The 27,668-nt window shown below is 45.4% G+C and overlaps 1 protein-coding gene across 1 annotated transcript in view; it reads right to left on the reverse strand.

Annotated features, from left to right (window-relative positions):
• Positions 1-27,668, reverse strand: part of ATPSCKMT (ATP synthase c subunit lysine N-methyltransferase) — a 242,261-nt gene that overhangs the window by 19,143 nt on the left and 195,450 nt on the right. Inside the window, exons 5-6 of the transcript XR_015240458.1 lie at positions 22,198-22,330; positions 17,909-17,999 (exon numbers count right to left, since the gene is read on the reverse strand). The gene's annotated coding sequence lies outside the window, so the exon portion shown is untranslated. The remainder of the gene's footprint in view (positions 1-17,908; positions 18,000-22,197; positions 22,331-27,668) is intronic.

The following is a 27,668-nucleotide window of genomic DNA, read 5'->3' on the forward strand; positions in this document are numbered from 1 at the left end:
GAGCCGGTGGGCAAATTCATATCCACACAGAGGCAAACATTTTAGAGAATCCATTGGTATATTCAAGTGTGGGTGACTCGTGGATTCAACTCTTGCAAGATGTTGGCCTCTGCTGCCTACACGGTATTCCTGGATAGGACCCTGCGCACTGGCTGTCGGGAAATCAGGCCCCTTCTGGCACTATTTTAGCATCTTCCTTTTCTCCTCTTTGCAGATGGAAGAAGAAAGGATTGGTTCAAACATAAAGGGACACTCCATTTCAGCAGACCTACTTTCATAAATGAAAGCGAAGGACCCAGTCATCAACAAACGGACTTGGAAAGTCTCCAGCCCCCCAAATCAAATGTCAGATGTGTGTCACAAACCTTTAAAATGTGCATTTCCTAGAACTGCACTTCTAGAGATCGATCCTAAGGAAATACCAGAGAAGAGCAGAAGGACATATGTCAAGGATATTAATTGCATTGGTGTTTACTGTAGCAAAAAGAAAAAAGAAATCTGAAAGCAACCTAAATGTCCAGCCATAGATGATCAGTAAGTACATTATGATACAGCTTTTTAATGGAAAACCATGGGAGTCATTAAAATGAGGCTAAAGGAATACATCCACGGACACGGAAAATGTTTATCACATATTTCAAGTGAAAGATTGCTTCAATGTCCTCTTCCTGCTGTAACAAATGACTGCAACCTTCGTGATTTAAAACAACAAAGACAAATGTATTATCTTGCAGTTCTGGAGGCTGGACACCACCTGTATTCCTTGGCTCGTGGTCCCTCCCTCCAGCTTCGAAACCAGGCATGTAGCATCTTCAAATCTCTCTCTTTGACCTCTGCTTCTGTCATCACACCTCCTCTGACTCTGACCTTCCTGCCTCCCTCTTATAAGGACCCCTGTGATTACAGTGGACCCACCCGGATAATCTAGGATAACCTTCCATCGCAAAATCCTTAACTAAATCACATCTAGAAAGTTCCTTTTGTCGGATAGGATAACATTCACAAATTCCTGGGATTAGACATGGACCTCTTTGGGGGACCGATATTCTTCCTGCCCCAAAAGATCAAACTGCAAAATAATAATATACGTAGGTAAATGTGATTCCAGTTCTGCTTTTGACATAAATTATATAAGCATTAGGCACTGAGAGATTTTAACAAGAGAATGAGAGGGGACGTAGGGTTTACATGTGCACGCACAAACTCATGCACACACATGGTTAAGATGTGCATTCCCTAGAGCCCGCCCACACCCTCAATTCCCCAAAGCCCCTTGTGATCTGACTTTCCACCTCGTGAGCACACTGGCTCTTTCCTGCTCCTTCCATGTCCTTCCAGCAGCCCCAGGTTCAGGCGGCCCCCACCGCCTAGAGTAAAACCTGAGAAATTTCCTCAGGTCTTCATGGGACAGGTAGCCCCTTCCTGGGATCTTCTACCTGGAGACACAGGCTGCTCTGCTCTCGTGTCCTACAAAACCACCTGAGGGGTCTGACTCTGATGGCACTTACCTTAGGAAGGCAGGGCACTGGGGCTCCCTTTTCAGGGGTCCACCAACATCTGTGCCCCACTGCTTCCCCACAACAGTGGTCCTGGCCCTAAAGGAAGGGAAATCTGCTGGGATCGCTGCCCTAAATCTTCTCTCTTATTGTCCCAACACCAATTCTCCGACACCAGCCAGATCTCTTGCCATTCAGCTCAACTCCCAGAGCCGGGGCAGACTCCGTGGGTTAAGGGCAAAGATTTGCATAAGACCACCCCCACTTCAGATGGCAAGTGTATGTTTCAGGGCTGCCCACGCTGACTGGCTACAAATTCGGAGGATCCCGTGACCCCCTCAGGTTCAAGAACTTGCAAAAACAAGTCAAGGAGCTCATGGAGAGCACTGCACTTACTATTAAGGTTCTACTAAAGGACAAAACTCAGAAACACCCAGATGTCAGGGATGCAGGGGACAATAACTGGCCGGGGGCAGGTCACAGACGTAAAGTTCCCATGACCTCTCCCCAGGAAGTCAGGGCACGCCATCACCACAGCATACCAATAGGTGGGGTGTCCAGAGTCTTCCTGGGATCTTATTACAACTCTGGCCATGTGCAGAGCTATGTCTAGCCCCTCTCCTCTCCCAGACCCCAGGTCTTTCAGGCGTGGGCCAGCCTAATCTTATATCAAGGGCCCACCCACCTTGAGTCACCTCATTAGCATAAACCCAAGTGTGGTTGGAAAGGGCTCCTTGCCAATAACAAAAGACACTCTCATCATGCAGGAAATTCCAAAGGTTTTGAACTCTTATACTAAGAACTGGCCATAAAGACCAGATATATTCTTTACTGTGCCGAACTCAGTTTTCACAACTCACAAGCCAGAAAGGGACCCTGCCTGCTTTTCTCTACTCTCTGCTCGTTAACACCCATTTCCTTAGGGAGTGATTGCAGCGTGGCAGAGATGTACCAAAAGGACCATGGATAACTGAAGAGTAGAAATGCACTGGGCTAACATTCACTCACATGGCACTGCCACGCAAGCTGTATATATATATTCCTCGTTCCTGAGCTTTCTAGCTCGTAGGACAGCTCCCCCTGCCACAGTAACCACACATCCCAAATGTCCATTTATTTCTCTGTTTTAACAGGGAACCAAGGTAGTGAGTCCAAGCAGAGCTCTGGTGTAGAGGAAACATAGCAGCAGACACAGTACCTGCCCCCGGGGAGCTTATAGTTTAGCTGGTGAGAGAGACACCAAACAACTAGTTAAACAATGATTTGATCGCAATGATGCACAAAGGAAAAGTACTGGGTGCTATGTGGGCAGACGGCCGGGAGATGCAGCTCAGACTGCTGCACCGGGAAAGGCTAGTTTGGGCAGCTGCCGCCACCTTGGGAGCTGACACATGAGTAGGTGTCAGCATGGAAAAAGCCTGGAAGGTAGAAGCAGGAGGAGCACGATCCAAGCAGAGGAAATGTGCACGAAGCTCTGAGTTGGAAGGCCTCAGTTCAAGAAACTAAAGCAAGGGTAGCATGGGGCGCAGAGAATGAGAAGCATGGAGCACAGAGAGAGAAGAAGCCACAGGAGCAAACGGGCAAGTAATGGAGGCCCCATGGGTCACAGTGAGGATGGGGTTAGATCTTCACAGCAATGGGGAGCCACTGAGTGGTTTACACAGGGGGTCAACATGGTCAAATGTGGTTTTAAAAACCCAACTCTGCTGCAGGGTCAAGAAGAAATTGAAGGGAGAGAAGGGGCGCTTGTGGAGGCAAAGAGGCAAATTTGACTGCTGTTTCTAAAACCCACAGAAGATATGATTGTGGCTTCACCCAAAATGGTGGTGAGAGTAGAGACAAGTGGATGGTTCTGGGAGGAAACACTTTTCTTCTGGCTGGTCTGTGAATTACGTCGACATGAGACAGATCAACGGGAAAAAAAAAATCAACTTTAATTATGCACTCCACATAAACATGAGAGAGTCCGAAGACAGGCAAAATGAGGTATATGTGTCATCCTGAACTAAGGAGAAGGGGGGGGCAGGGGTCCGGAACTTCAAAGGGAAGGAAGGCAATTCACAGGAAAATGAAAAAGAGTGAATGTTTGGTAAGCAAACATTTGCTAGGCCATACAGAGCAATGGGACATAGACTTTGATCAAACAGGCCTCTGCTAAGTTCCTCCTTGTCTACCACCCCGGTTCACATTATAATGTAATTATCTATGTGGTAGCTCTCTTCCTGGAGCAGGTCCTCTATTTAAATTCTTTTAGGCAGTCAGGGGGAAGGTCAAAGCTTCTTTGGGCCTTGATTGTTTCAGATCAAAATAATCTGCGTGCCAACATGGCACATATTGGGGCAATTCTCATTCTGAACCCCTAGGATGGTTATTAGGAAATATAATCAGTAGGACTTAGCAACTGATTGGATACAAAAATTCTGCAAGAAGAAGGTATAAAGGATGATGCCTGATGTTCTGGCTTGAGCTACCTGGTGGTGCTCTCACTTAGTAAACAATGGTGAAGGATCCAATTAGGGTACAAGTAGGGGGAATGGAGGATCAGGACAGAGCAAGAGTTTATCTTCACCAATACAGTCCTGATTTCAAATATTCGATTCTCTTGTCTTCATAAACTCTCAACATCTCTCAGGAAAATCTGCTATTTTGCTAATGAAGCCACATTTCCAGATTTCCAGATTTCCTTTGGTACAAAAGTATCCTCAAATTTTCTTTTATCAGACTAAAAAGCCTTTGGGACCACCACAAATCCGTGAGATATCCCTTTTGTTTGAGAAGTCATGTTAATTAACCACTCTCCTAAAACTTGTAACCATTGTGAATTTTAGCACACTGATGATAAGAAACTCAAGTAAGCTGCTTTCTTTTAGGCAAAAAACAAAAACCATTTGGAAACTTCAACCTGGACACTTAATTCTATCCTGGCAAAGACCAGATCCCTCTGAGATGATTATTACCACCACAACCCTACTCCATTTTCTGTATTCGACCTTGATTAAATAATGGGAAACATTTGGCTATAATGAGTCACCCGCCATTGTCAACAGCCAAAGAACTTTACCCCTAGGTCCCTTCTGCAACATGGCAACTTGCCCTACTAAACAGTGATTAATTCAGGAATATAGAGCTGATCTATAACCAGGTTCCAAGAGAAACATTTTAGTACTGTTTGTCATAAGCAGGAAAGGGTGAGCATACTGAGATGGTTACTAACCAATTTTCATAATCAAAAAGCATTGTACTCTATTGGCCAAAACATTAGTCATGGGATTAGAATCCATCTGCCCTTGAATAGTCTAATCCTCTTAAAAATAGCCCAGAGTAATCAGGTTAGCTTCACTGTAAATTTTAGTAAACCCATCACTCTTGTAAGAGTTTCAGAAAAAGAAAGATCAAACACTTTCTAAAATCCTTGATGCTGGTGAAACACTGGGCAAATTAAATGTTCTTACGAAGCACTTATATAATTGATTTAAGCTAAAATATACTAATAGAGATACATTTGCCATAACAAATGGGTTTATACTATAAAGACTTCCACTGTGGAAGCAAATTCTGAGTGCTGGTTTTCTAAATAACAGGACAGTAACAAGAAAGGTCATAGGGAAATAGCTCACCAAGCACTCTACTTTCTAGCAATTTTTAAATGGAAGCCCCTTTTAGCAATGCCAGTTAAGGATGTTAGGAGTAAATGAAGTAGCCAACGGTTCTGTGACTTTCTGGTGAGCCCAGTGCCCTCTCCCCAGCAGGCAATGCAGACGTGACGAGCAAACTCAGCTCAGGTCTTCAATGCATCCACTTTGCTCTGGCCAATTCACCAAATCCACTGTCACCTCAAGTCTCCTAAGTCTTTTTTACACGTCCCACATTACCAAGCCACAACCCCACCTTCCTACAGTTTGCAGAAGTGCTTCTGAAGCCAAGAATAGGATCACTAATGTGCTCTTGTAAGTTTCCACTTAGATTCAGTTCTACGTTTGAACCTCTCCACATTATCCTGGACGCTCACTTATGGTCTTATTTACCCACTGTCCAGTCCAGATTCAGCATACCAAAAAATTATAAGGCACACCTGCCTATCTTCATTCAAATTACTGATACAAATGTGGAAGCTTACAGATTCTAGAACAATGTCATTTTTTTCAAGTTCAAATTGACATAAGATGGCATCATCACCCAAATGGTTATTCTTCCCAATAAGTGCCCTTGAATCCAAACCAAAGTTTTCTAAAGGCTTAGGTGAAGCTGAGCACACACACAGACACAGCCATGCATGCTTTGTGGACGTACACTGAATGCATGCATTCAGAAGGGCTCTAAATGTTTATTTATCTTTGAGAGAGAGAGTGAGCAGGTAGGGGCAGAGGGAGAGAGGGAGACAGAGGATCTGAAACAGGCTTTGCATTGACAGAACTGACAGCACAGAGCCCGACGCGGGGCTCGAACTCATGAACCGTGAGATCGTGACCTGAGCTGAAGTTGGACTCTCAACTGACTGAGCCAAGCAGGTGCCCCAAAAGGGTTCTAAAATTCAAACTTCACTGAAAAACTAGAAAGGAGTCATTCTGCCTGATTCTACTCCACCTGACCATGGACTGTCCCTTCTTTGCTATTTATACAGGAGAAGTCAACCAGCCTGTCAAAAATAAAAAAGGCTACTATCTATATAATTGCAATAAAAATGCTTTAATACTTTCAGAGAATATTCCTGTGATGGTTAATTTTAGGTGTCAACTTGGCTGGAACATGGTGCCCAGATACGTGATCAAATATTATTCTAGATGTTTCTGTAGGGTTTTTTGGGGGTTTTTTGATGACATTTACGTTTAAATTGGTGGACTTTAACTAAAGCAGGTTTCCCTCCATAATGTAGGTGGGCCTTATCCAACCAAATGAAGTCCTTACCAGAGCAAAAGACTGACCCCCTTGGAATAAGAAAGGATTCTTCCAGCAGACAACCTTCAGACTTGAGTTATGACATCATCCGCTCTTCCCCTAATAGCATGACAGTCTTCAGGTTCATGACCTAACTCAGCTCTTTCCTGGGTCTCCAGCCTGATGGCCTTCAGACTTGAATTACAAATTTTGAACCTGGCAGTATACACACACACTCACATACAGACACACACACACACACACACACACACACACACACACACACACACATACTGGAGAACCCTGACTGATAGAATCAAAAGGTATTTTAATATTGAAAGTACAAAAATTTACTAATACAATGCACAGAAACAATCTTATACCTTTAGTTCTTCAAAGGAATCATTAATGACATCCTATTAGCTTCTTTATTCTCTTTAAGTAGCTCATATCCATTGCCCTTTAGACTTTTTTTCAGGATGTATCCACCTTCTTATTCATCCTTGAAATCTTGGGTGAAGGAAAGTATATAAATATTTCACCTCTGCAATTCCAGTTTTCTACTATTCAGAAGATATCTACTGAATCATAGGTCAAAGATACAGCCACTGTCTGTGCAGAAGTCATAAGAACATTAATAATTCCTAGCGGATTTATGGGTCAGGCTTATTGAACAAAAAAATTACTTTCAGGGCACAAGACCCCCTTAAGGTAAATGAGAAAGGGAAGCATGAGTGAGAGAGAGAGAGACTGCACTCGCTCAGGGCAAGAGAATCCTACGCTCAACACCTGTGGGGGAGGGGAAGAAAGGCCATCTTGAATGTAGGCATTTCCAACAACAGCCACTCTACACACACACACACACACAGTGGCTATAACAATGATTTTTTTTTTTAACAAGCGATTTCTTGGGAGAGGTCTTGGTCTGATGAGATGCCACCATAAAGTAACAAAACCACAAAAGACCATGGAAATACACAATGATGGATAACACTGTGTAACACTGCCAAGTTACCTTCGCATTTCCATTACTTGTGGCAACAGGAGACAGACAGCATATGGGTAATAAAAAGCCATCAGTAATCCAAAAATCTAATTTTAGCAAATGGTTCAAAGTCCTCCCATAAGATCCTTTATGAAAAGGATTCATAAGTGTTGCGTCTGCAGTGAAGGGAGCCACAGAAGCTGTCTGAGAAGACCAGGCAGAGCCCAGACTTCTGGGAGAAGAGCACTGGGGAAGGTGACTTGGTCCCCAGCTCTGCCAGGCACCGGACGTCTCCCAGGGACTGGCTCCAGCTGTCCTCAAGAGGCTGATCCATACATGAGAACAATGGTTTCTTAGTTCACCTCAAAAGAACTCTATACTGAGGCACCTGGCTGGCTCAGTCGGTAGGGTGATCTCGGGGTTGTGGGTTTGAGCCCCACGTTGGATGTAGAGACTGCTTAAAAATAAAATCTTGGAAAAAAATTTAAAAAGAACTCTTCGCTCACCATGAGACTCACTTCTTGTGGTCAGCACATTCTCACCTCCTTGAAGATTCCAACACAGTCAGTCAAATTATAAATAAAAAACTGTTTGATGAGCACGCAGTGAGGACAAGAGGAGATTGTGGAATGATTTTATGGATAGTGACATCAAGTCGTCAGGATACAGACAAGCCTTTCAAAGAGATGAAACCATGTCTGCTGCTCCAGGCATCCTGTCCTGCAGACAGTGAAGTTCCCACACAGGAAAGGCCCTGTTCCCCACTCTCATTCCCTGGGCCCATGTTGATAATCTGCCTCTGGTTCTAAGTGTGCCTAAAACTCCCCAAATACTCACCTACAGATTATTGCATAAGATGGGTGCCCTGAGCTGAATTATGTCACCAAAATTCATATGATAAAGTCCTGACCCGAGCACCTCAGAATATGATTATATTTGGAGATAGTGTCTTTAAAGAGTAACTAAGTTAAAATGAGATTATTTCAAATGAGGTTCTAATTCCATATGACTGGTGTCCTTATATAAAAACAGAATTTGGGGGCACGTGGGTGGCTTAGTCAGTTAAGCATCTGACTCTTGAATTCAGCTCAGGTCATGATCTCACAGTATCATGAGTTTGAGCCCCACATCGGGCTCTGTGTGCCGACCATGCGGAGCCTGCTCGGGATTCTCCCTCTCTCCTCTCTCTGCCCCTCACCCACTCACACTCTCTCTGTCTCTCTCAAAATAAATAAACTTAAAAAAAAAAACAGAATTTGGACACAGATACACAAATGAACATTGGGAAACCATGCAAAGACACAGGAGAGGACGGCCGTCTACAAGCCAGGGAGAGAGGCCTACTACAGTCTCCCACATTCCTCAGAAGGAACCAGCCCCGAGGACATCTTGATTTCAGAATTCCAGCCTCCAGAGAAGTCTGTGAGAAATTAAATCTTTGTTGTTTAAACCACCCCCTCTGGGTAGTTTGTTATGGCAGCCCCAGCAAACGAATACGCAGGTTATGTCAGAGTTAGGTGTGGATTTTTCACTCTCTGAGAATAGGGTCTTTCACAATTTTAAGAGAGGTGTTTCTTACCCTACACACCACTACCATTTCAAACACTAAAAATTACTGCACTGGCCCCAGCTAATGAGCAGAGATATGCCTACTGCCAGAGTCTAGAGGAGGGAAGCTATTTTAAGAGGGGGAGGAGGGATTTTTATGTTGCTCAGATCACATAATTAGCTCAGAGTAATTGATGAGTATAGACATAAGTCCTTAGTACATATGCATTCGTACCATTAAATATTCATGAAACGATTGTCTCCAACTGGAAGCTCAACATTCCTCTGCCCTTTTGTTCTCGACCCCTGCCATTCTCCCTACCCCAAAATCATTCCACCTCGGAAGAAGCGTCTCGTTTTTTAATTGCCAAATCCAGTGGATGGTTTTCTACCACTCCTTACCCGGACCTCTCCTACAGTTGATTGTTTCCTCTTTGTTGAAACCCTCCCTCCACCATCTCCCACCTTATCACCTCACAGGAAGCTGGCCTTTCCATCTCTCCCTACCCCCTTTTTGTCTCTGCCATGATAGTTTTCCTCTTGACACTTCATAAATATTACTATTCCTTGAATTTACGTCAACACGCTTCTCGTAGCACATAAATTTACCTATCACTTCTATGCTGATGATCCAGATCCACACAAGAACTAGCTTCTCCCCATTGCCTTCAGCCTAGAATCACACGTCCCGCTTTCTGATGAGGAAGCCCAATTTTACTTCCGCTCCTACTGCATTAGAGAACCATTTGCGTGGCCCTTCCTGCAGCCCCTTGTCAGTGACACCTCTACATCCTGAGAGAGGGAGCACATATTTTCTTGGTCCTCTCTGCTGCACAGACTCCTAAGTACCTGAGAATTTGCATCACCTATCGAATAAGGCAAACCCTCCTTAACGTGGCATTCGAGACCCTGGGAAAATGGCCCTGGTTTACCTTTCCAGCCTCTCCACCTTCCAATCTAGACAGAGGAGTCTGTTCCTTCTCGGATATTTCCAGGCCTTCGCTCATATTCTCCATGTTTAGAAAAGCTTCCCCTACTAATTTAGGAAGATCTTGTCATCTTCCTAATTCAAAAAAGAAAAAGGAAAAACTTCCTCCTTTTAGCTTTCACTGAAACTTAGCCAGGCAGAATGCCACCATATGCTTTGCTGCATAACGTATACATCCCACTATTACAGTGTTTATTCTGTGTCGTGCTCATTTGTTTGTAAATCTGCGTTTGCTATCATTCCATGAGTCATTGCAGAGACCATGGCTCTCATCTCTGAAGCCTCTTGAGCCTGCTACCATCATTAACATGGTGACTCATGAGTATTCCTGAAGGGAACTAAACTCTTCCGGGGAGGAAGCATGGACAAGCCACATAAAACTGGGAGGACGACACGGCTCTACAACGAAATGCAAAGCACTATCCACACACAGAATTAGTATATCATTCATCCTCTTCAGGATTTAGGACTTTTGAACATTAAAATGCCCAGGAGGTATCACGGAGAACAGCACCAACCAAGGCTGGAGCCCACACCCTGAAATTCCGGACATAAAGCCTGGCCAACTACAATTTTAAATGCTCTCGTCTTCAGTTTAGCTTCAGGGAATTAAAAATTGACCCTTCACCTATCTGAAAAGATTTCTGTTAAGATCACACAGTCTGTGAAATACAGCCCTTGATATTTGTGTAAGAAGGTGGCCTATGCAAAACTCAACTCTGAGGTTTCTAGAACTGTAGAACGTTCTCAAAAGGAACAAGCTAGGGGGTGGCTCATTTGTTTGAACACATCCTTCTGACTCCGCAGATATAGAGTGAGTTCCTACCTATGGTTCCAAGGGAAAACTGTGAGGTGACCTGGTGCAAAACCAGATTCTAAAGGACTGAGTTTGAATCGTACCTCTCACTGTTGACTTCTCACTGGAAGAAGAAAGGAAAGAAATTGGTCGTGATTTGGTTAAGAATTTTAGAAAGAACTATAGCTTATCAAGAATTTATGTCAATCTTTCCCAATAAAACCCTGGATCTTCTAACTTGAGACCTGGAACTTCAAGAAAATTGTGGAGACATGGGTCTTTCCCTAATGCTGGAGTCTAGACTATAAAGGAAGTAAATTCCCTAATGCTGGAGTCTAGACTATAAAAGGAAGTAAATTTGGCTTGGCAAGACGAAAGCTGCATAGGACTGTTAACACGTGTGCTGGTATTATTTGCATGAACCACCCTCAACATTGGTGAATATCCTGGTGTTGAACCGTCCTCTTCCGAAATGATTATCTTTGGGGCCCCTTGGAGTGAGACATGAGCAGTTTCTGTTAGGATGAGTGTACCTTGCATCCCTTCCCCTGGGAAGAGGGAGATATGGGAACACAGAATGCAGACTTCAGAGATGAAGTTTACAATGAGGTGAAGGGGAACACCATCTTCTCTTCGACCTTGTAGCGGATGGACTTTGAATGTGTGCATATAATGCATGCGGGGGTGGGGAGGTGACTTCCCTCTGAAAACCACATCTCAGAACCATTGTTAACTATTCTTGGTATTGTACTTTCCATCATTTACCCATAGACATTCAGTAGAACCTTACCAACGCAGCCCAATTTCAACTGTGGGCTCTAAATGGAAGGGCTTGATTTATGTTGGAGACAGAGAGGCAAAGGCGGTCAGTAATACCCCTTTCTCAGGGTGGAGTACAGGCCCTTTAGCCTTCGCCAAAAGACGGAGGCCCGTGTCCACCAGAGGGGACTCTCCACGTGGGCCACTGGTGGCAAGGACCGTAGGCTAGTCCGAGAAGTTGAGGCTGGGGATAAAGGTCATGAGAGAGCCCATCCCAAATCCACAGAAGCCTCCCAGATACCCAGGAGATTGCTTCAGGGGGGCAGGCACCTGCAGGGGGAGGTTTGAGGTAGTGTCACTCTGAGAGTTAAAGAAAATGTGACTTCAATTTGAACCTGGGGGCTGCTAAGGGCTAGACACCCGGGCACCACTTCAAAGTAGTTCTCTTTTACGAAGATGCTTCCTTGTACTTTTCTTCTCATTAAGGAGAGCTCCAAATACCAGGTTGTTGAAGAGCATTATCATCATTTTTAGTTCCAGGTTCTCCTGGTCATGAAATAGATACACACTTATTCTCAGGAGGAGAATCTAGTCGGCGTGGTATCTACTGAATGAGTACTGGCTGCAGAGACTTCGACTCTTCCATTGGCTTCCCCTAACATTGCCCACTTAGGAATCAGAGTAAGAAATGTGTGCGCGTGCGCGCGCGCGCGCGTGTGTGGACGCTCGCGTGCCATATGGCCTACATTGTGAGGTACAGGAGGAAAAAAATGTATGATGTTAGAGAACTGTAACCTTTGTTGGCAGTTTCACATAACCAATGAATTGTTACCTCTTTCACATTTTTAAAGCCTTAAGTTTACTTGACAAAAATTAATGAACAATGGAAGAGCAGCATAAACACTTGGAATTATTACCCAGGACATCTCGTACTTATCAATTTATGCAGAATGACCGGCTCTCTTGGAACAACTCATTAAAGTGGAGAACGGGACTTCTGGCCCGTAATTCTTTCTGGAAGACCAGTCCTAGATGTCACTGACTAATTGGGCTAATTGGAGGAGAAAAATGGCACAAAATGTTCCTCCAACATATACATTAATTTGCTTTTATTTTCAGCTGAGTCCTTCATATCTAATTGTATTGATTTGTAGTTCTGAACAAATGAGAGATTCTACGGGAAAAAAAAACATTTACAAAGGATAATTCCAAAAGAAAATAAAGATAAAGAAGAAGAAGAAGGTCAAAAGTGCTATAAAGTCTAAAACATTATTCTTTTGACAACCGTTTTAAGATACCACAATCACTTAAAACTCACTAAAAATATCGTCTTGAACACTCTCAGGAACTGAGAACTGCGTGTCCCAAATAATTGTCAACATGACATAGAGCTTTTGCTTTGCTGTGAGGCAGTTCCCAACTGACAAATGAGTTGTGCTCAAAAAGTTCTTTTGAAGTTAATTGTTCAGAACTCAGGCCGGCTCACAAAAGAAAATTAACCCTACACGCTTCGTGTTTTAGTTTCCTCGGCCGACCGTGCAGAGTACCGAAGACCATGGGGGGTTCAACACCGAAATGTATTGTCTCACAGTTCGGGACGTTACAGGTCCAAGATCAAGGTGAGGGCAAGTTGTTTCCCAATGAGGCCTGTGAGGAAGAGTCTGCTGTGTGCCCCTCTCCTCGCATCTGGGGATTTGCTGGCAATCTTTCGCATCCCCTCCCCCCGGGTGTATATCTGTCTATGGGTCCAAGTTCCCCTTTTTTATAGGACAGCAGTCATACGAGATGAGGGGCCCACCCTGCTCCAGCAAGGCCTCACCTTAGCTAATTACATCTGCAATGACCTTATCTCCAAATGAGGTCACAATCTGAGGTCAAGGTTCAACAAATGAATCTGAGGGGGACACAGTTCAACCTGTAACACTCCCAAAGGGCCCTTCGAGCACAGGGTCACTGAGAACCTGCTTCTGCCAGGGGGGCCGAGGCGGGTAGTAATGCCTCTTCCTCAGGCCAGGCAAGTGGCCCTTTAGCCTTCACCAGAAGATGGGGGTGGGGTGCGGTGTCAGGAGCTTCTCGGGGCTCACAGCTCCACCTGAGGTGGGGGAAGCGGGAGAACAGGGCTGAGCCCTCCGGCCCCAGGGAGCTGTGAGTTCTCCGGGCCAGCCCAGCAAGTCAGGGTACTGGAACACAGTACTGGAGAAGGTGTGGGTCCCCTCTGAAGGCACCCGGCAGAGATTCTCCAACTTCAAACACAGCAGGATCCCCTGGCTGGCCTGTTGAAACAGACTCCTGGGCCACAGGGCCGGTTTCTGGTAGGTTTGGCATGGGGCCTGGGATATTGCATTTCTAACAAGTTCCCGGGTGAGGCCGACGCTGCTGGTCATGGTCTACCATCTGTGAATTGTTGTCCCGAGAGACACATTATTGAAAAGATCTGCTTTCTGATTTAAAAAAAAAAATGTGCACCCCCTGAGGAGAAACCTCCATAGGAAGAGGGGCTCCAGGGGGTTGAACGGTGGTCTCCCCAAAGACAAGTCTGCCAGGAACCTCGGGATGTGACCTGACTTGGAAAAAGGGCTTTTGCAAATGTGTTCTTTTAAGTTTATTTTGAGAGACAGAAGGAGAGAGACAGGGAGGGAGAGAACCAGTAGGGGAGGGACAGAGAGAGGGGGACAGAAGATCGGAAGCAAACTCTGCGTTGACAGCAGAGAGCCGCGGGGCTGGAGCTCACGAACTGTGAGATCATGACCTGAGCCGAAGTTGGACGCTTAACCGACTGAGCCACCCAGGCGCCCTGCAAATGTTATTAAGGACCTGAGATTAGACCATCCTGGATTAACCAGGTGGTTCTAAGTCCAAAGGTGCACGTCCTTGTAAGAGACAGAAGAGAAGACACAGAGGGCACGAGATGACGGAGGCAGAGATGGGGGTGATACCACCACAGATCGAGGAAGGGCAGGAACCCCCAGAAGCTGCAGGAGGAAAGGAAGGGTTCCCCCGCAACCAGGGACTTCAAAGGGAGCGTGGCCTTGCCGACACTTGATTTCTGTGAAAGGATAAAACTTCTATCATTTTGAGCTACTGAGTTTGTGGTAATCTGTCACGGCAGCCCTGGGAAACTAATACAGGGAGATTCTTTGACTAAAGATTAAATAAGCCTCAACTGATCCAAAGACAAGGCCATTTTCCTAATTTTTCCCAGAGACAGATAAATCACAAATTAATACCAGCCACCCTTCTGCAGTCTCTCGCCCTAAAATTAACATGCTTCCAAGGAAATAATATTGCATTACATAGAGAATCTGTGGGGCCTTTTCTTCAGCAGCTAATAAAAATGTGCTCCGTAGGGGGGTTTTATATACAGTCAAAACACTGTGAAACCATACAAGGTCGTAAATAGGAGGAGCTATGGCTGGCGGACCCACAGCTGGGGCCCCAGGGCTCCTCCAGCACAAAGTAGATTCTGGCACACGACCCGCCTCTCTCAGGGTGAAACGGGGCCCCGTGAAGCCGAGAAGCCAGAGAAACGCCAGCCACCGACAGAACTGAGCAGAGGGAGAGAGAACTGAACACACAGAGAGAGAACTGGACCCAGCCACGGTGACGAGGAAGGGGTGCCCAGGGATCCTTCAGAGCACTCAGAGGTGGCCGCGCTGGGGAGTACCACAGGAGCCAACAGGCCAGAGGGCAGAAGCAGAGGACACTGAACCTTCCGCCTGCGCCAAAGCCACACCGCCGCTGTGGAGTGGAGGCAGTCTGGAGACGGTCCTGGCCCAAACCCTTCAGCCCTTCCCGTGCTCATGAGTCAAGGATTCGTGGATCTCAAGGCCCACCAGAGAACGGGACATACAGGACCAGGCAGGTTCTGTGTTAATCACGGGATTCGTTCTGGGAAAAATGAACTCGCCTCCAGAGGACGTTCAGGAGTCGCCCCAAGTCAACACAATAAGATGACGCAGACCGGAGTTTAAACGACCATACCAAGGGGAAGAACCAGGCCCTCCCAGCATAGGTCCTTGTACTCTGTGGGCTGGTATCATCCCTTCCTGGCGCTTTGGAGACACAGGGAGGGAAAGGAGAGTTTCCGGGAAAATCTACTCCCGAGCACGTGTCACCTAAGCAGAGACTGCTAATATTCTGCAGGAAGTCATCAGGGCCTTACAAACGGAGGGAGCAAACTGCAGCCCAGGTGGCCATGGGGCCCAGAGGAGGGTCAGCGGAACCTGAGAGGAGCCCCCCAACCCAGACAGGGCCAGAAGAGGAGCTCCTCCCAAGACACAGGCCACGAACTCACTGCCCGAGGAGGCACAAAGCTGGACGGCACATCCCACTGCACTGCTTGTGTGTCTCAGTAAATAAACACACGCATCACACATAATCTAGTATCGATGATAGAGATGTATTAGTAAAACTGTATTGTGTTTTGTGTATTAATGTCACATGTAACGTGTTAATAGTCACATACATTATACGTGTAAGAGAACAATACATATTACATGTATTGCATATATTAATAAATTACACATGTGTCTATTACGCCATCTCATAAATTATGTATGTATATAGCTATGTCTACCCGTCTCTATCCATCTGTCTCACTCCAGAGTGTAGCGGCCCTCAACACATCCCTTCGTCCGCCTTCGTAAAATTCTATACGAGAAGCTCTATTCGACTGTCGTAGAGAGAGGTCCTGAGTGTGCCTGGCAGACAGCGTGTCACGAGACTTACTTCAGCCTGGATGTGTGATGTGACTCACTGCTCTGTACCCAGAAATGGGAAAGAACCTCCTGGTTTCGGTGCCATTTCTGAGTTGGAAGCGCTAATGTCCCCTTCAGCAGGTGTCCAGAGAAGTCAAGTAGTGGTCAGGAGGGTCCCCTTCTGTTCACTCTGCCTGCTTTCCAGATGGGTTTCTCCAACCCTCATCACACTTGACTTTCCTCTCTTGCTCCAGTTCAGACAAGACCTGGGGCATAAGATGAGACAGTGATGCCTCCTTGCTGCCCCGCGCCCGCAGGACTTCGTCTTCTCCATCCATTTCCTCCGGACAGCGTGGGACACAGGATAACGGACGCTATAGACTGCTGCCTGCCTTCACCCCAGGAACATCAGACTGACTCCCGCTTCTTCTGCCGGCCCCTCCCGCCTGTGTAAACAGACTGGTTCACCCCACGGCAGCCACAGGGTCTAAACCGATCTCCAGTGAAAGGGAGAACAAGATCAGAGACCGCTGTGCCCGCACAAACCACTTCATGGCTAGGCCAACACTCTAAGGGAAGCATTAAAAATACACACGTTTCGAGAGGATGATTTCTTCCTCTCCATCTCTACAACAGAGCTCTAATAGTTGGTTTTCTTGCACATAATTTTTCCTAGTAATTAAAAATGATGGCACAGTATGTAAATGGCCTAAAATCTCAGTGATAGAGAGGGTGTTTGAGGCTCTTGTTTATAAATACTATCAGTTTCCTGGCAGTGAAGGAACTCAATTTACTAAGACCAGCAGAAAGCACTTCTATGATAAACCTACTGTTCCGGTTTTCCTTAGAAACATTTGTAATCTACTCTATCAGGGATGGAGATTTTCTATTAAAAATATATCAACACCCTCATAAAGGCCATTTTCCCCTTGCAATTTATTCTGAGTAATAACATCCAAGCCATGAATTTGTTGACAATCAATTTTTTTGCTTCTCTATGCAATTCGGCTCAAGAGTACCTTCGGCTCAAACCCAAAATAACATTCAATTGCCAGGTGTGGTGACTGCACATCCTACAATGCTCCCTGTTTTGTGGTGACATATCTACATATCACCACTGGTCCTACAGCCTGAGCCTCGCGAGGGCTTGCTGTTCGACTTTAAATGGGTTTAATTGACTCCAAACACGAGAAATGTGAGTATTGAACCTCAACTACATCATGAAGAATGTCTCCGGGGTATAGACGTGTGAAAGAGTCACTTAGATGTTGATGAGGGGTGCCCTCTTGATCACGTTTTTCATCACAGAAAATACTGAAAGGCATGAAACCGGTGAGTCTAGCGGCTTGAGTAAAGAAACTCAAAGATGGGGATGCTCGAGGCTGCCTCCCGCTTCATTCTGGAAGGCTGCTGGGATGGACTGTGGTAATTAGAGCTTTTATCCGCCCTGCCCTTTCCCTTCGCCCCCCCCCCCATTTCTTCCAGTAACGAAACCCCCTTGTGAGAAACTCTTTCCAACCAACGTATTTAAGACTTATGATTCAGGCTTGGTCCCTCCAGGAAACACAAGCCCCTGACCACAGTGATTACTTCAGGGACAGACACAGCCACTTGGGCCAGAGAAAGTGGTCCCCCTCCCCCAACAGGGACATGGCTGGCATCATCAGAAAGGAGACACCCTCCACGGATTGCTAGCATCATCACCGGGAAGACATGAGCCCAGGTGTGCCGGCAGCAACCTCTGACAACACATGGACAACCTACCTGAGAAGGGGAGAATTCGAAGAAGCAGATTCAGAAGGTGGAGAGGCAGAATCCTGACGTCACCGCACGTGTTCCTTGGACCTAGGCACTCCTGGATGCAAGAAACAAACGCTAAGTTAATTTGAGTTGTGTTTCTGTCGCTGGTAGCTAAAAATATCCTCACACAGACCCTGAGGACAAAATCACAACCTGTTTCTAGGCTAAACCAAAACTCTCATTTCTGCTACCCGCAACACTTCTGACACCAAATGTGTAGGCTCTACAGGCCGAAAAAGGCTGATTCTAACTACCTGGCATCAGCCCAGACCCCACAGATTAAGGGCTGAGTCCCATAGGAATGCCCTCACTTCAGACACCAACCGAAAGTCTTGGCCTCTGGCATTTTTGACCAACAGACTGGCTATAAATGAAGGGTTCCCATGACCCCCTTCTCGGGTTCAATAATTTGCTAGGAACAGCTCACAGAACTCAGGAGTGTTTGACTTACTATTTGGAGGTTTACTATAAAGGATACAACTCGGGAACAGCCAAATGGATGCACAGGGCGATGTGCAAGGGGGAGGGAGGGAGAGAGGCTTCCAACCCCTCTCTGGGCACAACTTGATATACTCAACAACACAGAAGCTTTCTGAGCCCTGTTGTTTCAGGTTCTTGTGGGGGTTCCATTATGTAGGTATGATCGATTAAATTATTAATCACTGGTGATTAGCTTAATCTCCAGCCCCTCTCCATTCCCTGGAGATCAGGGGTATGGCTCAAAGTCCTACCCCTCTAATCCCAGGCTTGGCTTCTCTGGCAACCAGCCCCATCCTCCACAGTCACCTGAATAGTATAAACTCAGGTCTGGTTGAAAGGGCTTTATGATGAATCACGGAAGATGTTCCTCTCACTCTTAAATTCTAGGGACCCTAGGAGGTCTGTGCCAAGAATTGGAGATAAAGACCAAGGATATAACTCTTATTATGTCACAATATTGTATAGGCAAATCTTGTCTGAGTTTTAAGGGTGACAACTTTCAGACCTTGGGTCGTCGGCTAATTTCAATGCAAGAAGTAAGTAAAAACAAAGATTTTATTTTTCATTTTTTGCTGTTATTTTTGTTTTTATCTTGCCTTATTGGTGTTCTAAGAATGTTAAGATATACTAGGACGAGCAACAATCGGACATAAATTGTCTCAAAAGGCATTTCTTGAGCCGAGTTCTAAGGCGGCAAGGGTTCCCAGTGACGGCGTTGGTGAACAGGACTTTGTGCTCTGTGTTCGGACATTTGTGCTTCTCTGCTGTTGTTGTCCAGGGCCTGAAATCTGTGCAGAATCAAGAAAGTGTTGGCTCATCGTCAGAATCTGACCTGCTCGGATAAGGAAAGATGGTGGCCGTGGCAAGATCGCGGTTCCTGGCGCGTGAACCATGGCTCATGGGCTATCTGGAGGCTGGTTTCTCCCAGCGCCGCTATTAATAAGATCATTGCTACATTTCCCTTTCTGACATGAATAATTTATTTGTGGCCACTCTCCCTGAAATCTCGCAAGAGGTACAACTCCTTCCTTTTTGTTTTAAGAAAGTTGCTGTGGGGGCTATTGAGGGACAGGGGTTTAAGCAAAAAATAAGCTAACAGAAATCAAATGTAGTGGCATATGTCAACTCAGCAAATGTGAATTCAGTGTTTCTTTCAAGAACGACATTATGCTGGGGGAGGGTGCAAGGGAGGAAGAGACATACAGAAATGAACCATCACCCTGTCCCCACTGAGTATGCAGTCCAGTGGATGTGAGGGAAGGAGCTTAAGCAAGAGAGGGAAGACAAACATATACATCTAAACAGTAAGACAGCAATAAATAAATAGATAGATAGTAAGACAATAAAAATATGCCATAAGAAAAATAAAAGACAGCTAAAATGCAGGGAAGCTAATATTTAATAGGGGGAAGATAGGGGTTTTTTCAGATGTACTTATATATGCATTTCCCAAAGTTTGTCCTATAAAACACTCGTCTGATGCGATGCACCTTGAAGAAAGGGTTCTACGGTCCAATATATTTCCGGGAAATGATGATTTCCATTATGTCACAATTATCCCACCTTACAAATCCCCAATATATTCGAGCTTATTCAAGGCTCTGATTAGTTCTACTGAAAGGAAACTATTTAACACAATATTTCCCAAAGTTACCTGACTATAGATATGATGGGAGTTCTCTATGGAAGATATTCCAAGTCATGCTAATGTATATCACATAAGGAAAGATTCCTGATTTCATGGTGCAGACCCAGACGTTCCATAAGATTGGATTTCTTGGAAATCCCACAGATTGTTACCTCAACTGTTGCCTTCAAATTAGTTAGTAAACCTGCTTTGTTCCACCAAAAGAGAAATGAATGAATAAATGAATGAATGAATGAATAAATGTCATGACCTTTGCTAAGAGATGGTGCACATTCTACTAAAATTTCAGATGTGTTTAAAATTTGACAGGGGCTAGGGGCGCCTGGGTGGCGCAGTCGGTTAAGCGTCCGACTTCAGCCAGGTCACGATCTCGCGGTCCGTGAGTTCGAGCCCCGCGTCAGGCTCTGGGCTGATGGCTCAGAGCCTGGAGCCTGTTTCCGATTCTGTGTCTCCCTCTCTCTCTGCCCCTCCCCCGTTCATGCTCTGTCTCTCTCTGTCCCAAAAATAAATAAACGTTGAAAAAAAAAATTAAAAAAAAAAATTTGACAGGGGCTATAGACAGCAAAGAATGGATATCTTCAAATTTTTGTTTAAACAGAGGATTATACACACATATGTCTGTATACATATATATTTCACATGTATACATTTGTGTATAAATATCCATGTGTATTTCATCTGCCATGTGTACATATATATGTACGTGCATTTGTGTACATATCCCCTTCATGTGCTCACTGTGATCATTAAGAAGCACTTGCAAATTCATGCGGTTTTAAAAAAATTATCATCAAAATATGCTTTAACCCACTCTTCGTATTGTGAATGGCCAAGCTCTCATTTCAAAGAGGAGAAAGTAGATGGAAAGGAAGGGTGAGAGGGAAGCATCAAACCAAAGACTGGGGGTCACTAGGAACGTGGCCTAAGTCGGTTTTGAGAACCAGAGGAAGGCCAAACACCGACATGATCCAGGAGCATGGGAGTGTTTATCACTTGACAATTGTTGTACATCTGTCTGTCGGTGCTGTTCTCACCTCGGGGCGACCCTGCTCAGAAACCCCCGACTGTCGGCACTCATTTAAGCTCTCTGGGAGGTACTGTCTTCAATGAAGACCTCTTGCTCATCATATCACCGGGGAGGGGGTTGCTCGGAATAGCCAAAATACAGATGCTGGCCTGCAGGGGATCTCCAGACAATAAACTGAAGCTTTGGAGCCTGGGATGGAGTAGGGGTCCTGATGCTCACTCCTTCTCACCTGTAGATTAAAAGCGGACGGGGAAATGGTCATAATGAGGATCAAGGAATCGGCTCCTCACCTAAAACAGGACCGGACAACGGTCTGGGCTGAGGCTGCAGGAAGCCTTCTCTCTCCGGTGCTAGACCCTGAGACTTCCTCAGAAAAGTGCAGGAGCACAGGCCAACCCGGACTCTCATCACTGCACAGAGAAAGCGCAAGAATGAGGGAGAAGGCACCTGCTCCTAGGGAAGCCCTGAGCAGTAGGAAACAGGAAGTAGGAGAGCTGGTATTAGCCACTGCGCCAGAGCCAGAGAACCTCCCAGATACAAGCAGAGCCCTTGAACCTTGCCCTTCCCCCCTCAAACGGCACAGGCACGGACAGTGGCCATCCAGCTCCCATCCTAGGCGATGCCCCCTCCCTGGAGCCCATCAGCAGGGAGAGAGGATCCAGCCTACTCCCTCCAACACCCACCTTTTGTGGGGATCTCTCTGGAGACCCAAACAAGGGGAAAAGGTTCTCATCAGCAGCATACATGCAAATATATATGCATCCATCACAAGTGCAGTAAACCTGTCCCCTGTAGAATTTTATATTTAAAAGGACATAGCTCTACCTGATTGGCAAGAAAAGGATTATCTTTCATCTGGAGATGGTCATCTCCAGATAGATGGACTGGGTTACTTCTCAAGAATTATGTTTCCCTGAGCCTTGCACTGAATGTCAACAACAGTATTAGGAACTGAGCGCCCACAGAGCAGGGTCTCTGCTTTGTAGAACACACAATAGTATTTGCACACTACATTTAGCAAAGTGGCTTAGACGGGCCAAGACATTTTGTAGAGTATAATTATGCGATCTGATGTTTGACTTATCTGCGAGCCCTCACCATATTTTGTCCCTTTTCAAGTCAGCAAGAGCTCTTCTTCTGGGTGGCTTCAGGTCACATGTTTGAGATCCATTCTTCTCCCTTGAAGTAAGTAAGCTTCATTTGCCGGTTTCATGGAATTCAAGCAGAGGATCTGAAATACAAGACAGATAGGAGTTAACTTTCTCTGAACAATTTCAAAGAAGGCTTAATGGATAACAATCAACTGGAACGAATACTTGATCGATCGACTGAGGTGATAAGCAGGAATAAAGCAAGAGCACAGACCAGAAGCCCGAGCCAGGAAGAACCCTAAAGCTATCGACAAAACAGATAGGAAATGTAAAACATTTCAATCAGTACCAACTTTGGCAGATGAGTAAACGTTTGACTAATGCATCTTATCAGTTGTAAATCAGCTTTGAACGGCCATAAGATGTCATAAGACCATCTGAAAGGAAATTGGGGGGGGGGGGAGCCTAAGTCCAAAAAAAAAATCATATTTTATGGCATTTGTACTGGAATTATTTCTAGAACAATGCAATTTCACAGCTATAATTCAAACTAGGTTTTAGTCTATTGGTTTAACTGCAGCACAGCTAAAATTTAGAAGTTTTTAGAGTGCTCAATCCTACATAATGGTGGATAGAAAACTCAGAATTCAATTACAGTACAGGAGACTGTGCTCCTTTCGTTCCTTCACAATGGACTTCATTTGGAGACCTACTAAATAAACAGCAGCTTCCAAATTTCTAACCCAATGAATATACAAATGGGGTGGCTTACTAACCCAAAAGCACTATCAAGAGATGCAGAGATTATGAAATGCAGCATAGGAACATTACAAAAAAAAAGTAATTCTCTAAAAGAGTAACTCTTGTTCAGGTAAAATATATCCTGATCCTGACATGGTTTTAAATATATTACACGATAAGGGGCATCAGGGTGGTTCAGTCAGTTTAGCATCCAACTCTTTTTTTTTTTTTTTTTTTAAATTTTTTTTTTCCCAACGTTTATTTATTTTTGGGACAGAGAGAGACAGAGCATGAACGGGCGAGGGGCAGAGAGAGAGGGAGACACAGAATCGGAAACAGGCTCCAGGCTCTGAGCCATCAGCCCAGAGCCCGACGCGGGGCTCGAACTCACGGACCGCGAGATCGTGACCTGGCTGAAGTCGGACGCTTAACCGACTGCGCCACCCAGGCGCCCCTTTTTTTTTTTTTTTTTTTTTTGCATCCAACTCTTTATTTCGGCTCAGGTCATGATCCCAGGGTTGTGGTGCTGGGCTCTGTGCTGAGTGTGGAGCCTGCTTGAGATTCTCTCTCTCCCTCTCTCTCTCCCCTTCTCCCCCACTTGCTCTCTCTCTCTCTCTCTCTCTCTCTAATAAAAATAAATATAAAAAATCTTAGGGTGCCTGGGTGGCTCATTCGGTTGAGCATCCAACTTCAACTCAGGTCACGATCTCACGGTTCTGAGTTCGAGCCCCCCATCAGGCTCTGGGCTGCCAGCTCAGAGCCTGGAACCTGCTTCAGATTCTGTGTCTCCCTCGCTCTCTGCCCCTCCCCCACTCGTGCTGTCTCTCTGTTTCAAAAATAAATAAATAGTAACAGAAAAGAATTGTTTCAAACCTTAAATATATCACATGACTAAATAATTATACAAATTCCTATAAATTAACAGGTGGCATCAGAATGAATCTAGAAAGGATCCAGCTGAGAGCTAGAGGTCTCACTTTTTATCTTGAAGAAACTGGAAGGGAGAAGAGACACTAGGCCCCCAGGATACTGGCACATCTGGACACCAAGGACAGCTATGCACTTGCAGCTACTTCCAGGGGCATCTGCTGCCCTAGAGATGGGCAACTAGCAGCTCAGTGTTTTGCTTTCTCAGAAAAAGAGAAAGGGATTACAGGGTTAATTAGAGTTCAGTTTGAGAGATTATCTAATTCAAACGTCTCAGTTTGGTCCAAGAAAATGAGATCCAAAGAAACTACCTGGCTTGCCCAAGATCAGAGAGCAAATTCTTGACGACCTGACCTACCTAGAGCCCAGCCTCCTGATTTCCAGGCTCTGATGGCTTATCCTACACTAGAGCCAAGCATGGCCTTCTCTCCTGGGATGGGCATCCCCTTACGACAACCTTCTCTCCTCCAGGCCCTGGATGTCTTTGGCTGGCTGAGCTGGCAGGAACCACAAGAGCACCTCGCCATCATATCTGAATCTCAGAATGGGTCAGCAGTCGGTTGTGGAACGGGTCTTGACTCAGAGGATTCCACTGAGCGGTAAGTTCCAGCACGTCACGTATATTCATGTCGGTCTGGGAGTTTCTGCATACAGTGCTTTGTCAATATACATGCATTATGCATCACGCCTGCTCAGTGAGCTAGCTGGTGTGCGAAGAACCAAGGGCTGTAGCGGCACAGCTGATAACTTCAGTCACTGTGAGCCCCCCAGGCAATGACCTGTAGCCTTCAACTATGGGCTTGTCATTCCTACCCTGGGCAGTATAAAACGGATTATTTTGAAACCAAATATTTAATATTTAAGAAAGGACATACATAGCAAATATGAAATATGCAATAGATTTGTTTAGCCCATTAACAAAAGCACATTTCCTTCTTGGAGTTAGCCACACGGATTGGGGGTTGGGGTTGGGGGTGGGATGCAGATTTATGCAAATTAGCATTGTGCCAAGAGCCTTGATTTATTTCAAAACCATGAAGATTCCATTGCTCTTGGTAAACCTTAGAGATTTTCTTTAAAGGAATCATTTGTTTGCTATTGTACTGAACGATGCTTTATCGTGTGTGTGTGTGTGTGTGTGTGTGTGTGTGTGTGTGTGTGTGTGTTACACACACTTTAATTTAGTCTTATAGCCTCTCGTCCTCGCTATCGATTTTTATTAGTTTGGTTTCCTATGTATTCAAAGAGATTTGTAAGTCAAATCCACTTTCTGTTTTTAAGGATGCTTTATGTTTTAGGAATTAAATAATGCATTTTTATTTTTTAAATGTTATGTCACGCTGTGCTCACCGCAAGTGTATCTGCCACCTGCTCCCATACGACACTATTCCAACACCATTGACTTTCTTCCTTCTGTTGTACCTTTCACCCCCGTGACTTATTCATCCCATAACTGGAAGCCTGTATCTCCCTCTCCCCTTCACCCATGCCCCCATTATTAAAATACTGTACTGTTAAATGAGTTTTTAAAACGTAAACTAGATACTATACCAACCGTTTAAAAGGGAAAAGGGATTATCACAAGTGTGTTTGCATCCCACTCAAATCAAGTATGTGCAATGAACTCCGTGGCAGAGTGTTCCGGGACGGAGCAGTAGGGAAAAGCTACCTGTGGTACCGAGAGATTGCCACTGGCTTTCTCATGATCCCCAAGTAGGGTCACGTTCCTTGCAAATTCTGAGGGCTGACTGACGCAGCAGGCATGATGACGGCTGCCACCAGCAGGGAATCCAGCTGACATGCCAGCTGCGCTCACTCGAGGCCGGAGCCTGTGTGAGGCTTCTTCTCACTGCCGACGGCATTCCTTCTCCTTGGCCGGGAAGTTTTGTCCGTGGTGGGTCATTTTCTCAGATACATGGATCCGATAAGGGTAAAGAAGCTGTGAGTTCTTTGGTTCTGTGTAGCAGACCCTTTTTTTAAATCCGTGGTTAGCACCGAATCCTAGTACCTGGGGTCAGATTCCTAGTTCCGGGGGTCAGAGAAGTGAGTAACTAACTTTACCAAATTGCTGGTGCTCTGGAAATCAGGCAATGGTAGAAACCTAACCACTAGCCCCTTAGGCAAGATACCCGGGGAGAATATGTTTTCATAAGGAGATTAGGCATCAGACTTTGTTTTTGTTTTTTCTTCCTAATCAAATGAATGAATGTCCCAGGGCTCTACGCTGAAGTCGACCAACACACCAACATAAAAGAAATGAAAACACCCGAAGGTGTTTCACATCCTGCCAGCTGGGTTGATATTGTCTCGAGGCCCCAGTAACTCCTGCCTCTGCACTTGTCCTACGGCACCTGGGGAGCACATCTAGGGAGCACCCATGGGTGTCCTACGGCAGGTGAGCCACTCCGGAACCCACAGCCCACCCCACCGGCCCTCACTTGAATGGGCTCCTCTCATCTTCAGGGGGCTTCAGAGAAATTCAGAAGGTGTCACTGAACACTACAGAGGAAAGCAAAGCTTCCTAGAAAAGTATGGATGTGAGCTGGACCTCAAAACACGGTGCATAAAATGACCTCACTTACTGTAGATCAGTGTTCCTCAACCTGCTTTTCATCATCACCTCTCCCCCCACAAGGAGCCTTTTTAGCTTTTTCCTAATCGCCCTTCCCCAAGACATTTTAGTGCCTGTATCTCTGGTTATGCACCTTGACCCTGTAAAAGGTCCACAGACCATTGTAATATCTACGATTTTTTTCACTCCCCACCTTAAGAATCAATTTTTGCCTCCTGGGGGGTAAGTATCACTGTAGAGAATGCACATCACATGTGTTTCCCTTGTATAAATGATGATATTCTTCTGATACCCTACCGTGGGTAGTCAAATTCCCCTTTAAGAGAGATCTTTTTCAGTGTGGGTTACTTAAGAGAATGTGTGAATCCTCTTAGGGGAAAAACGGAAGTCCCCCAACAAATGAGCCTTGAGTTGGCAAAAGAGGAGATAGTTCATCTCCGCCATTCTTTGCTTTTTAGATCTAGACGCCAAGGAGTCCAGATGTCTTAGAAGGCTGGGAGGCGGCCCCTAACTCATGGAGAGAAGCTGAGCAGCAGAAAGGACAACCTTCTTGGAGCAGGAATTCCCCAGAAATGGGAAACACCGTTTGGTGGGCTGGATCATTATTTTACATCACTCTGTACTTACCCACATTCACTGTCTCTGAATTTGTGAGTCGGCAAGAGTAGGAAAGTGAGCCGAGGGGGTAAGTCAGGAGAGCGGGCCCGTCAGGACACGTTCAATGGAATCAGTGAGGGCCACTCACTCCTTTTCCTGGAGTAGTATAGACAGCTTCATAAAGGAGACGGCAACCAAACACTGCCTATGTCTCAATGTTGCATACAACCGTAGCAAGTGCTTACATCCTTGACCTTAACTAAACCAAACTAGCCTCCTCCTCCCTTTACTTATTCCCTCAACAAATATTTTGAGTGCCAAGTATCTGTGAATACTGTGAAAAATGCAAAAGTCAAGAGGGATCCACTTTTCCCCGCCGAAGAGCCTACAGCCCACAGGGAACGTTCAGATGATCGGATTAGTAGAATTGGTGGGTAGTGCAAGGTTCCCTGGAGTATTTGCTCCAGCTCCCCATATTGCAACACCCCCCTCCCCGAGATATTCACTGTTTGTTGTTCTTCGAGGATGAACTCACTCTTTGGGGGACTTCATTTCATTTGTACTTCCAAATCCATTGTTTTTCAGGAGCATAACCAGGTGTCTTAAAGTCAAGCTGCTACCTAAATTAAGCCCTCTTCCCT

This window comes from Puma concolor, chromosome A1 (assembly GCF_028749965.1).
Source record: "Puma concolor isolate L17-30 chromosome A1, mPumCon1.1.hap2, whole genome shotgun sequence".
NCBI lineage: Eukaryota > Metazoa > Chordata > Mammalia > Carnivora > Felidae > Puma > Puma concolor.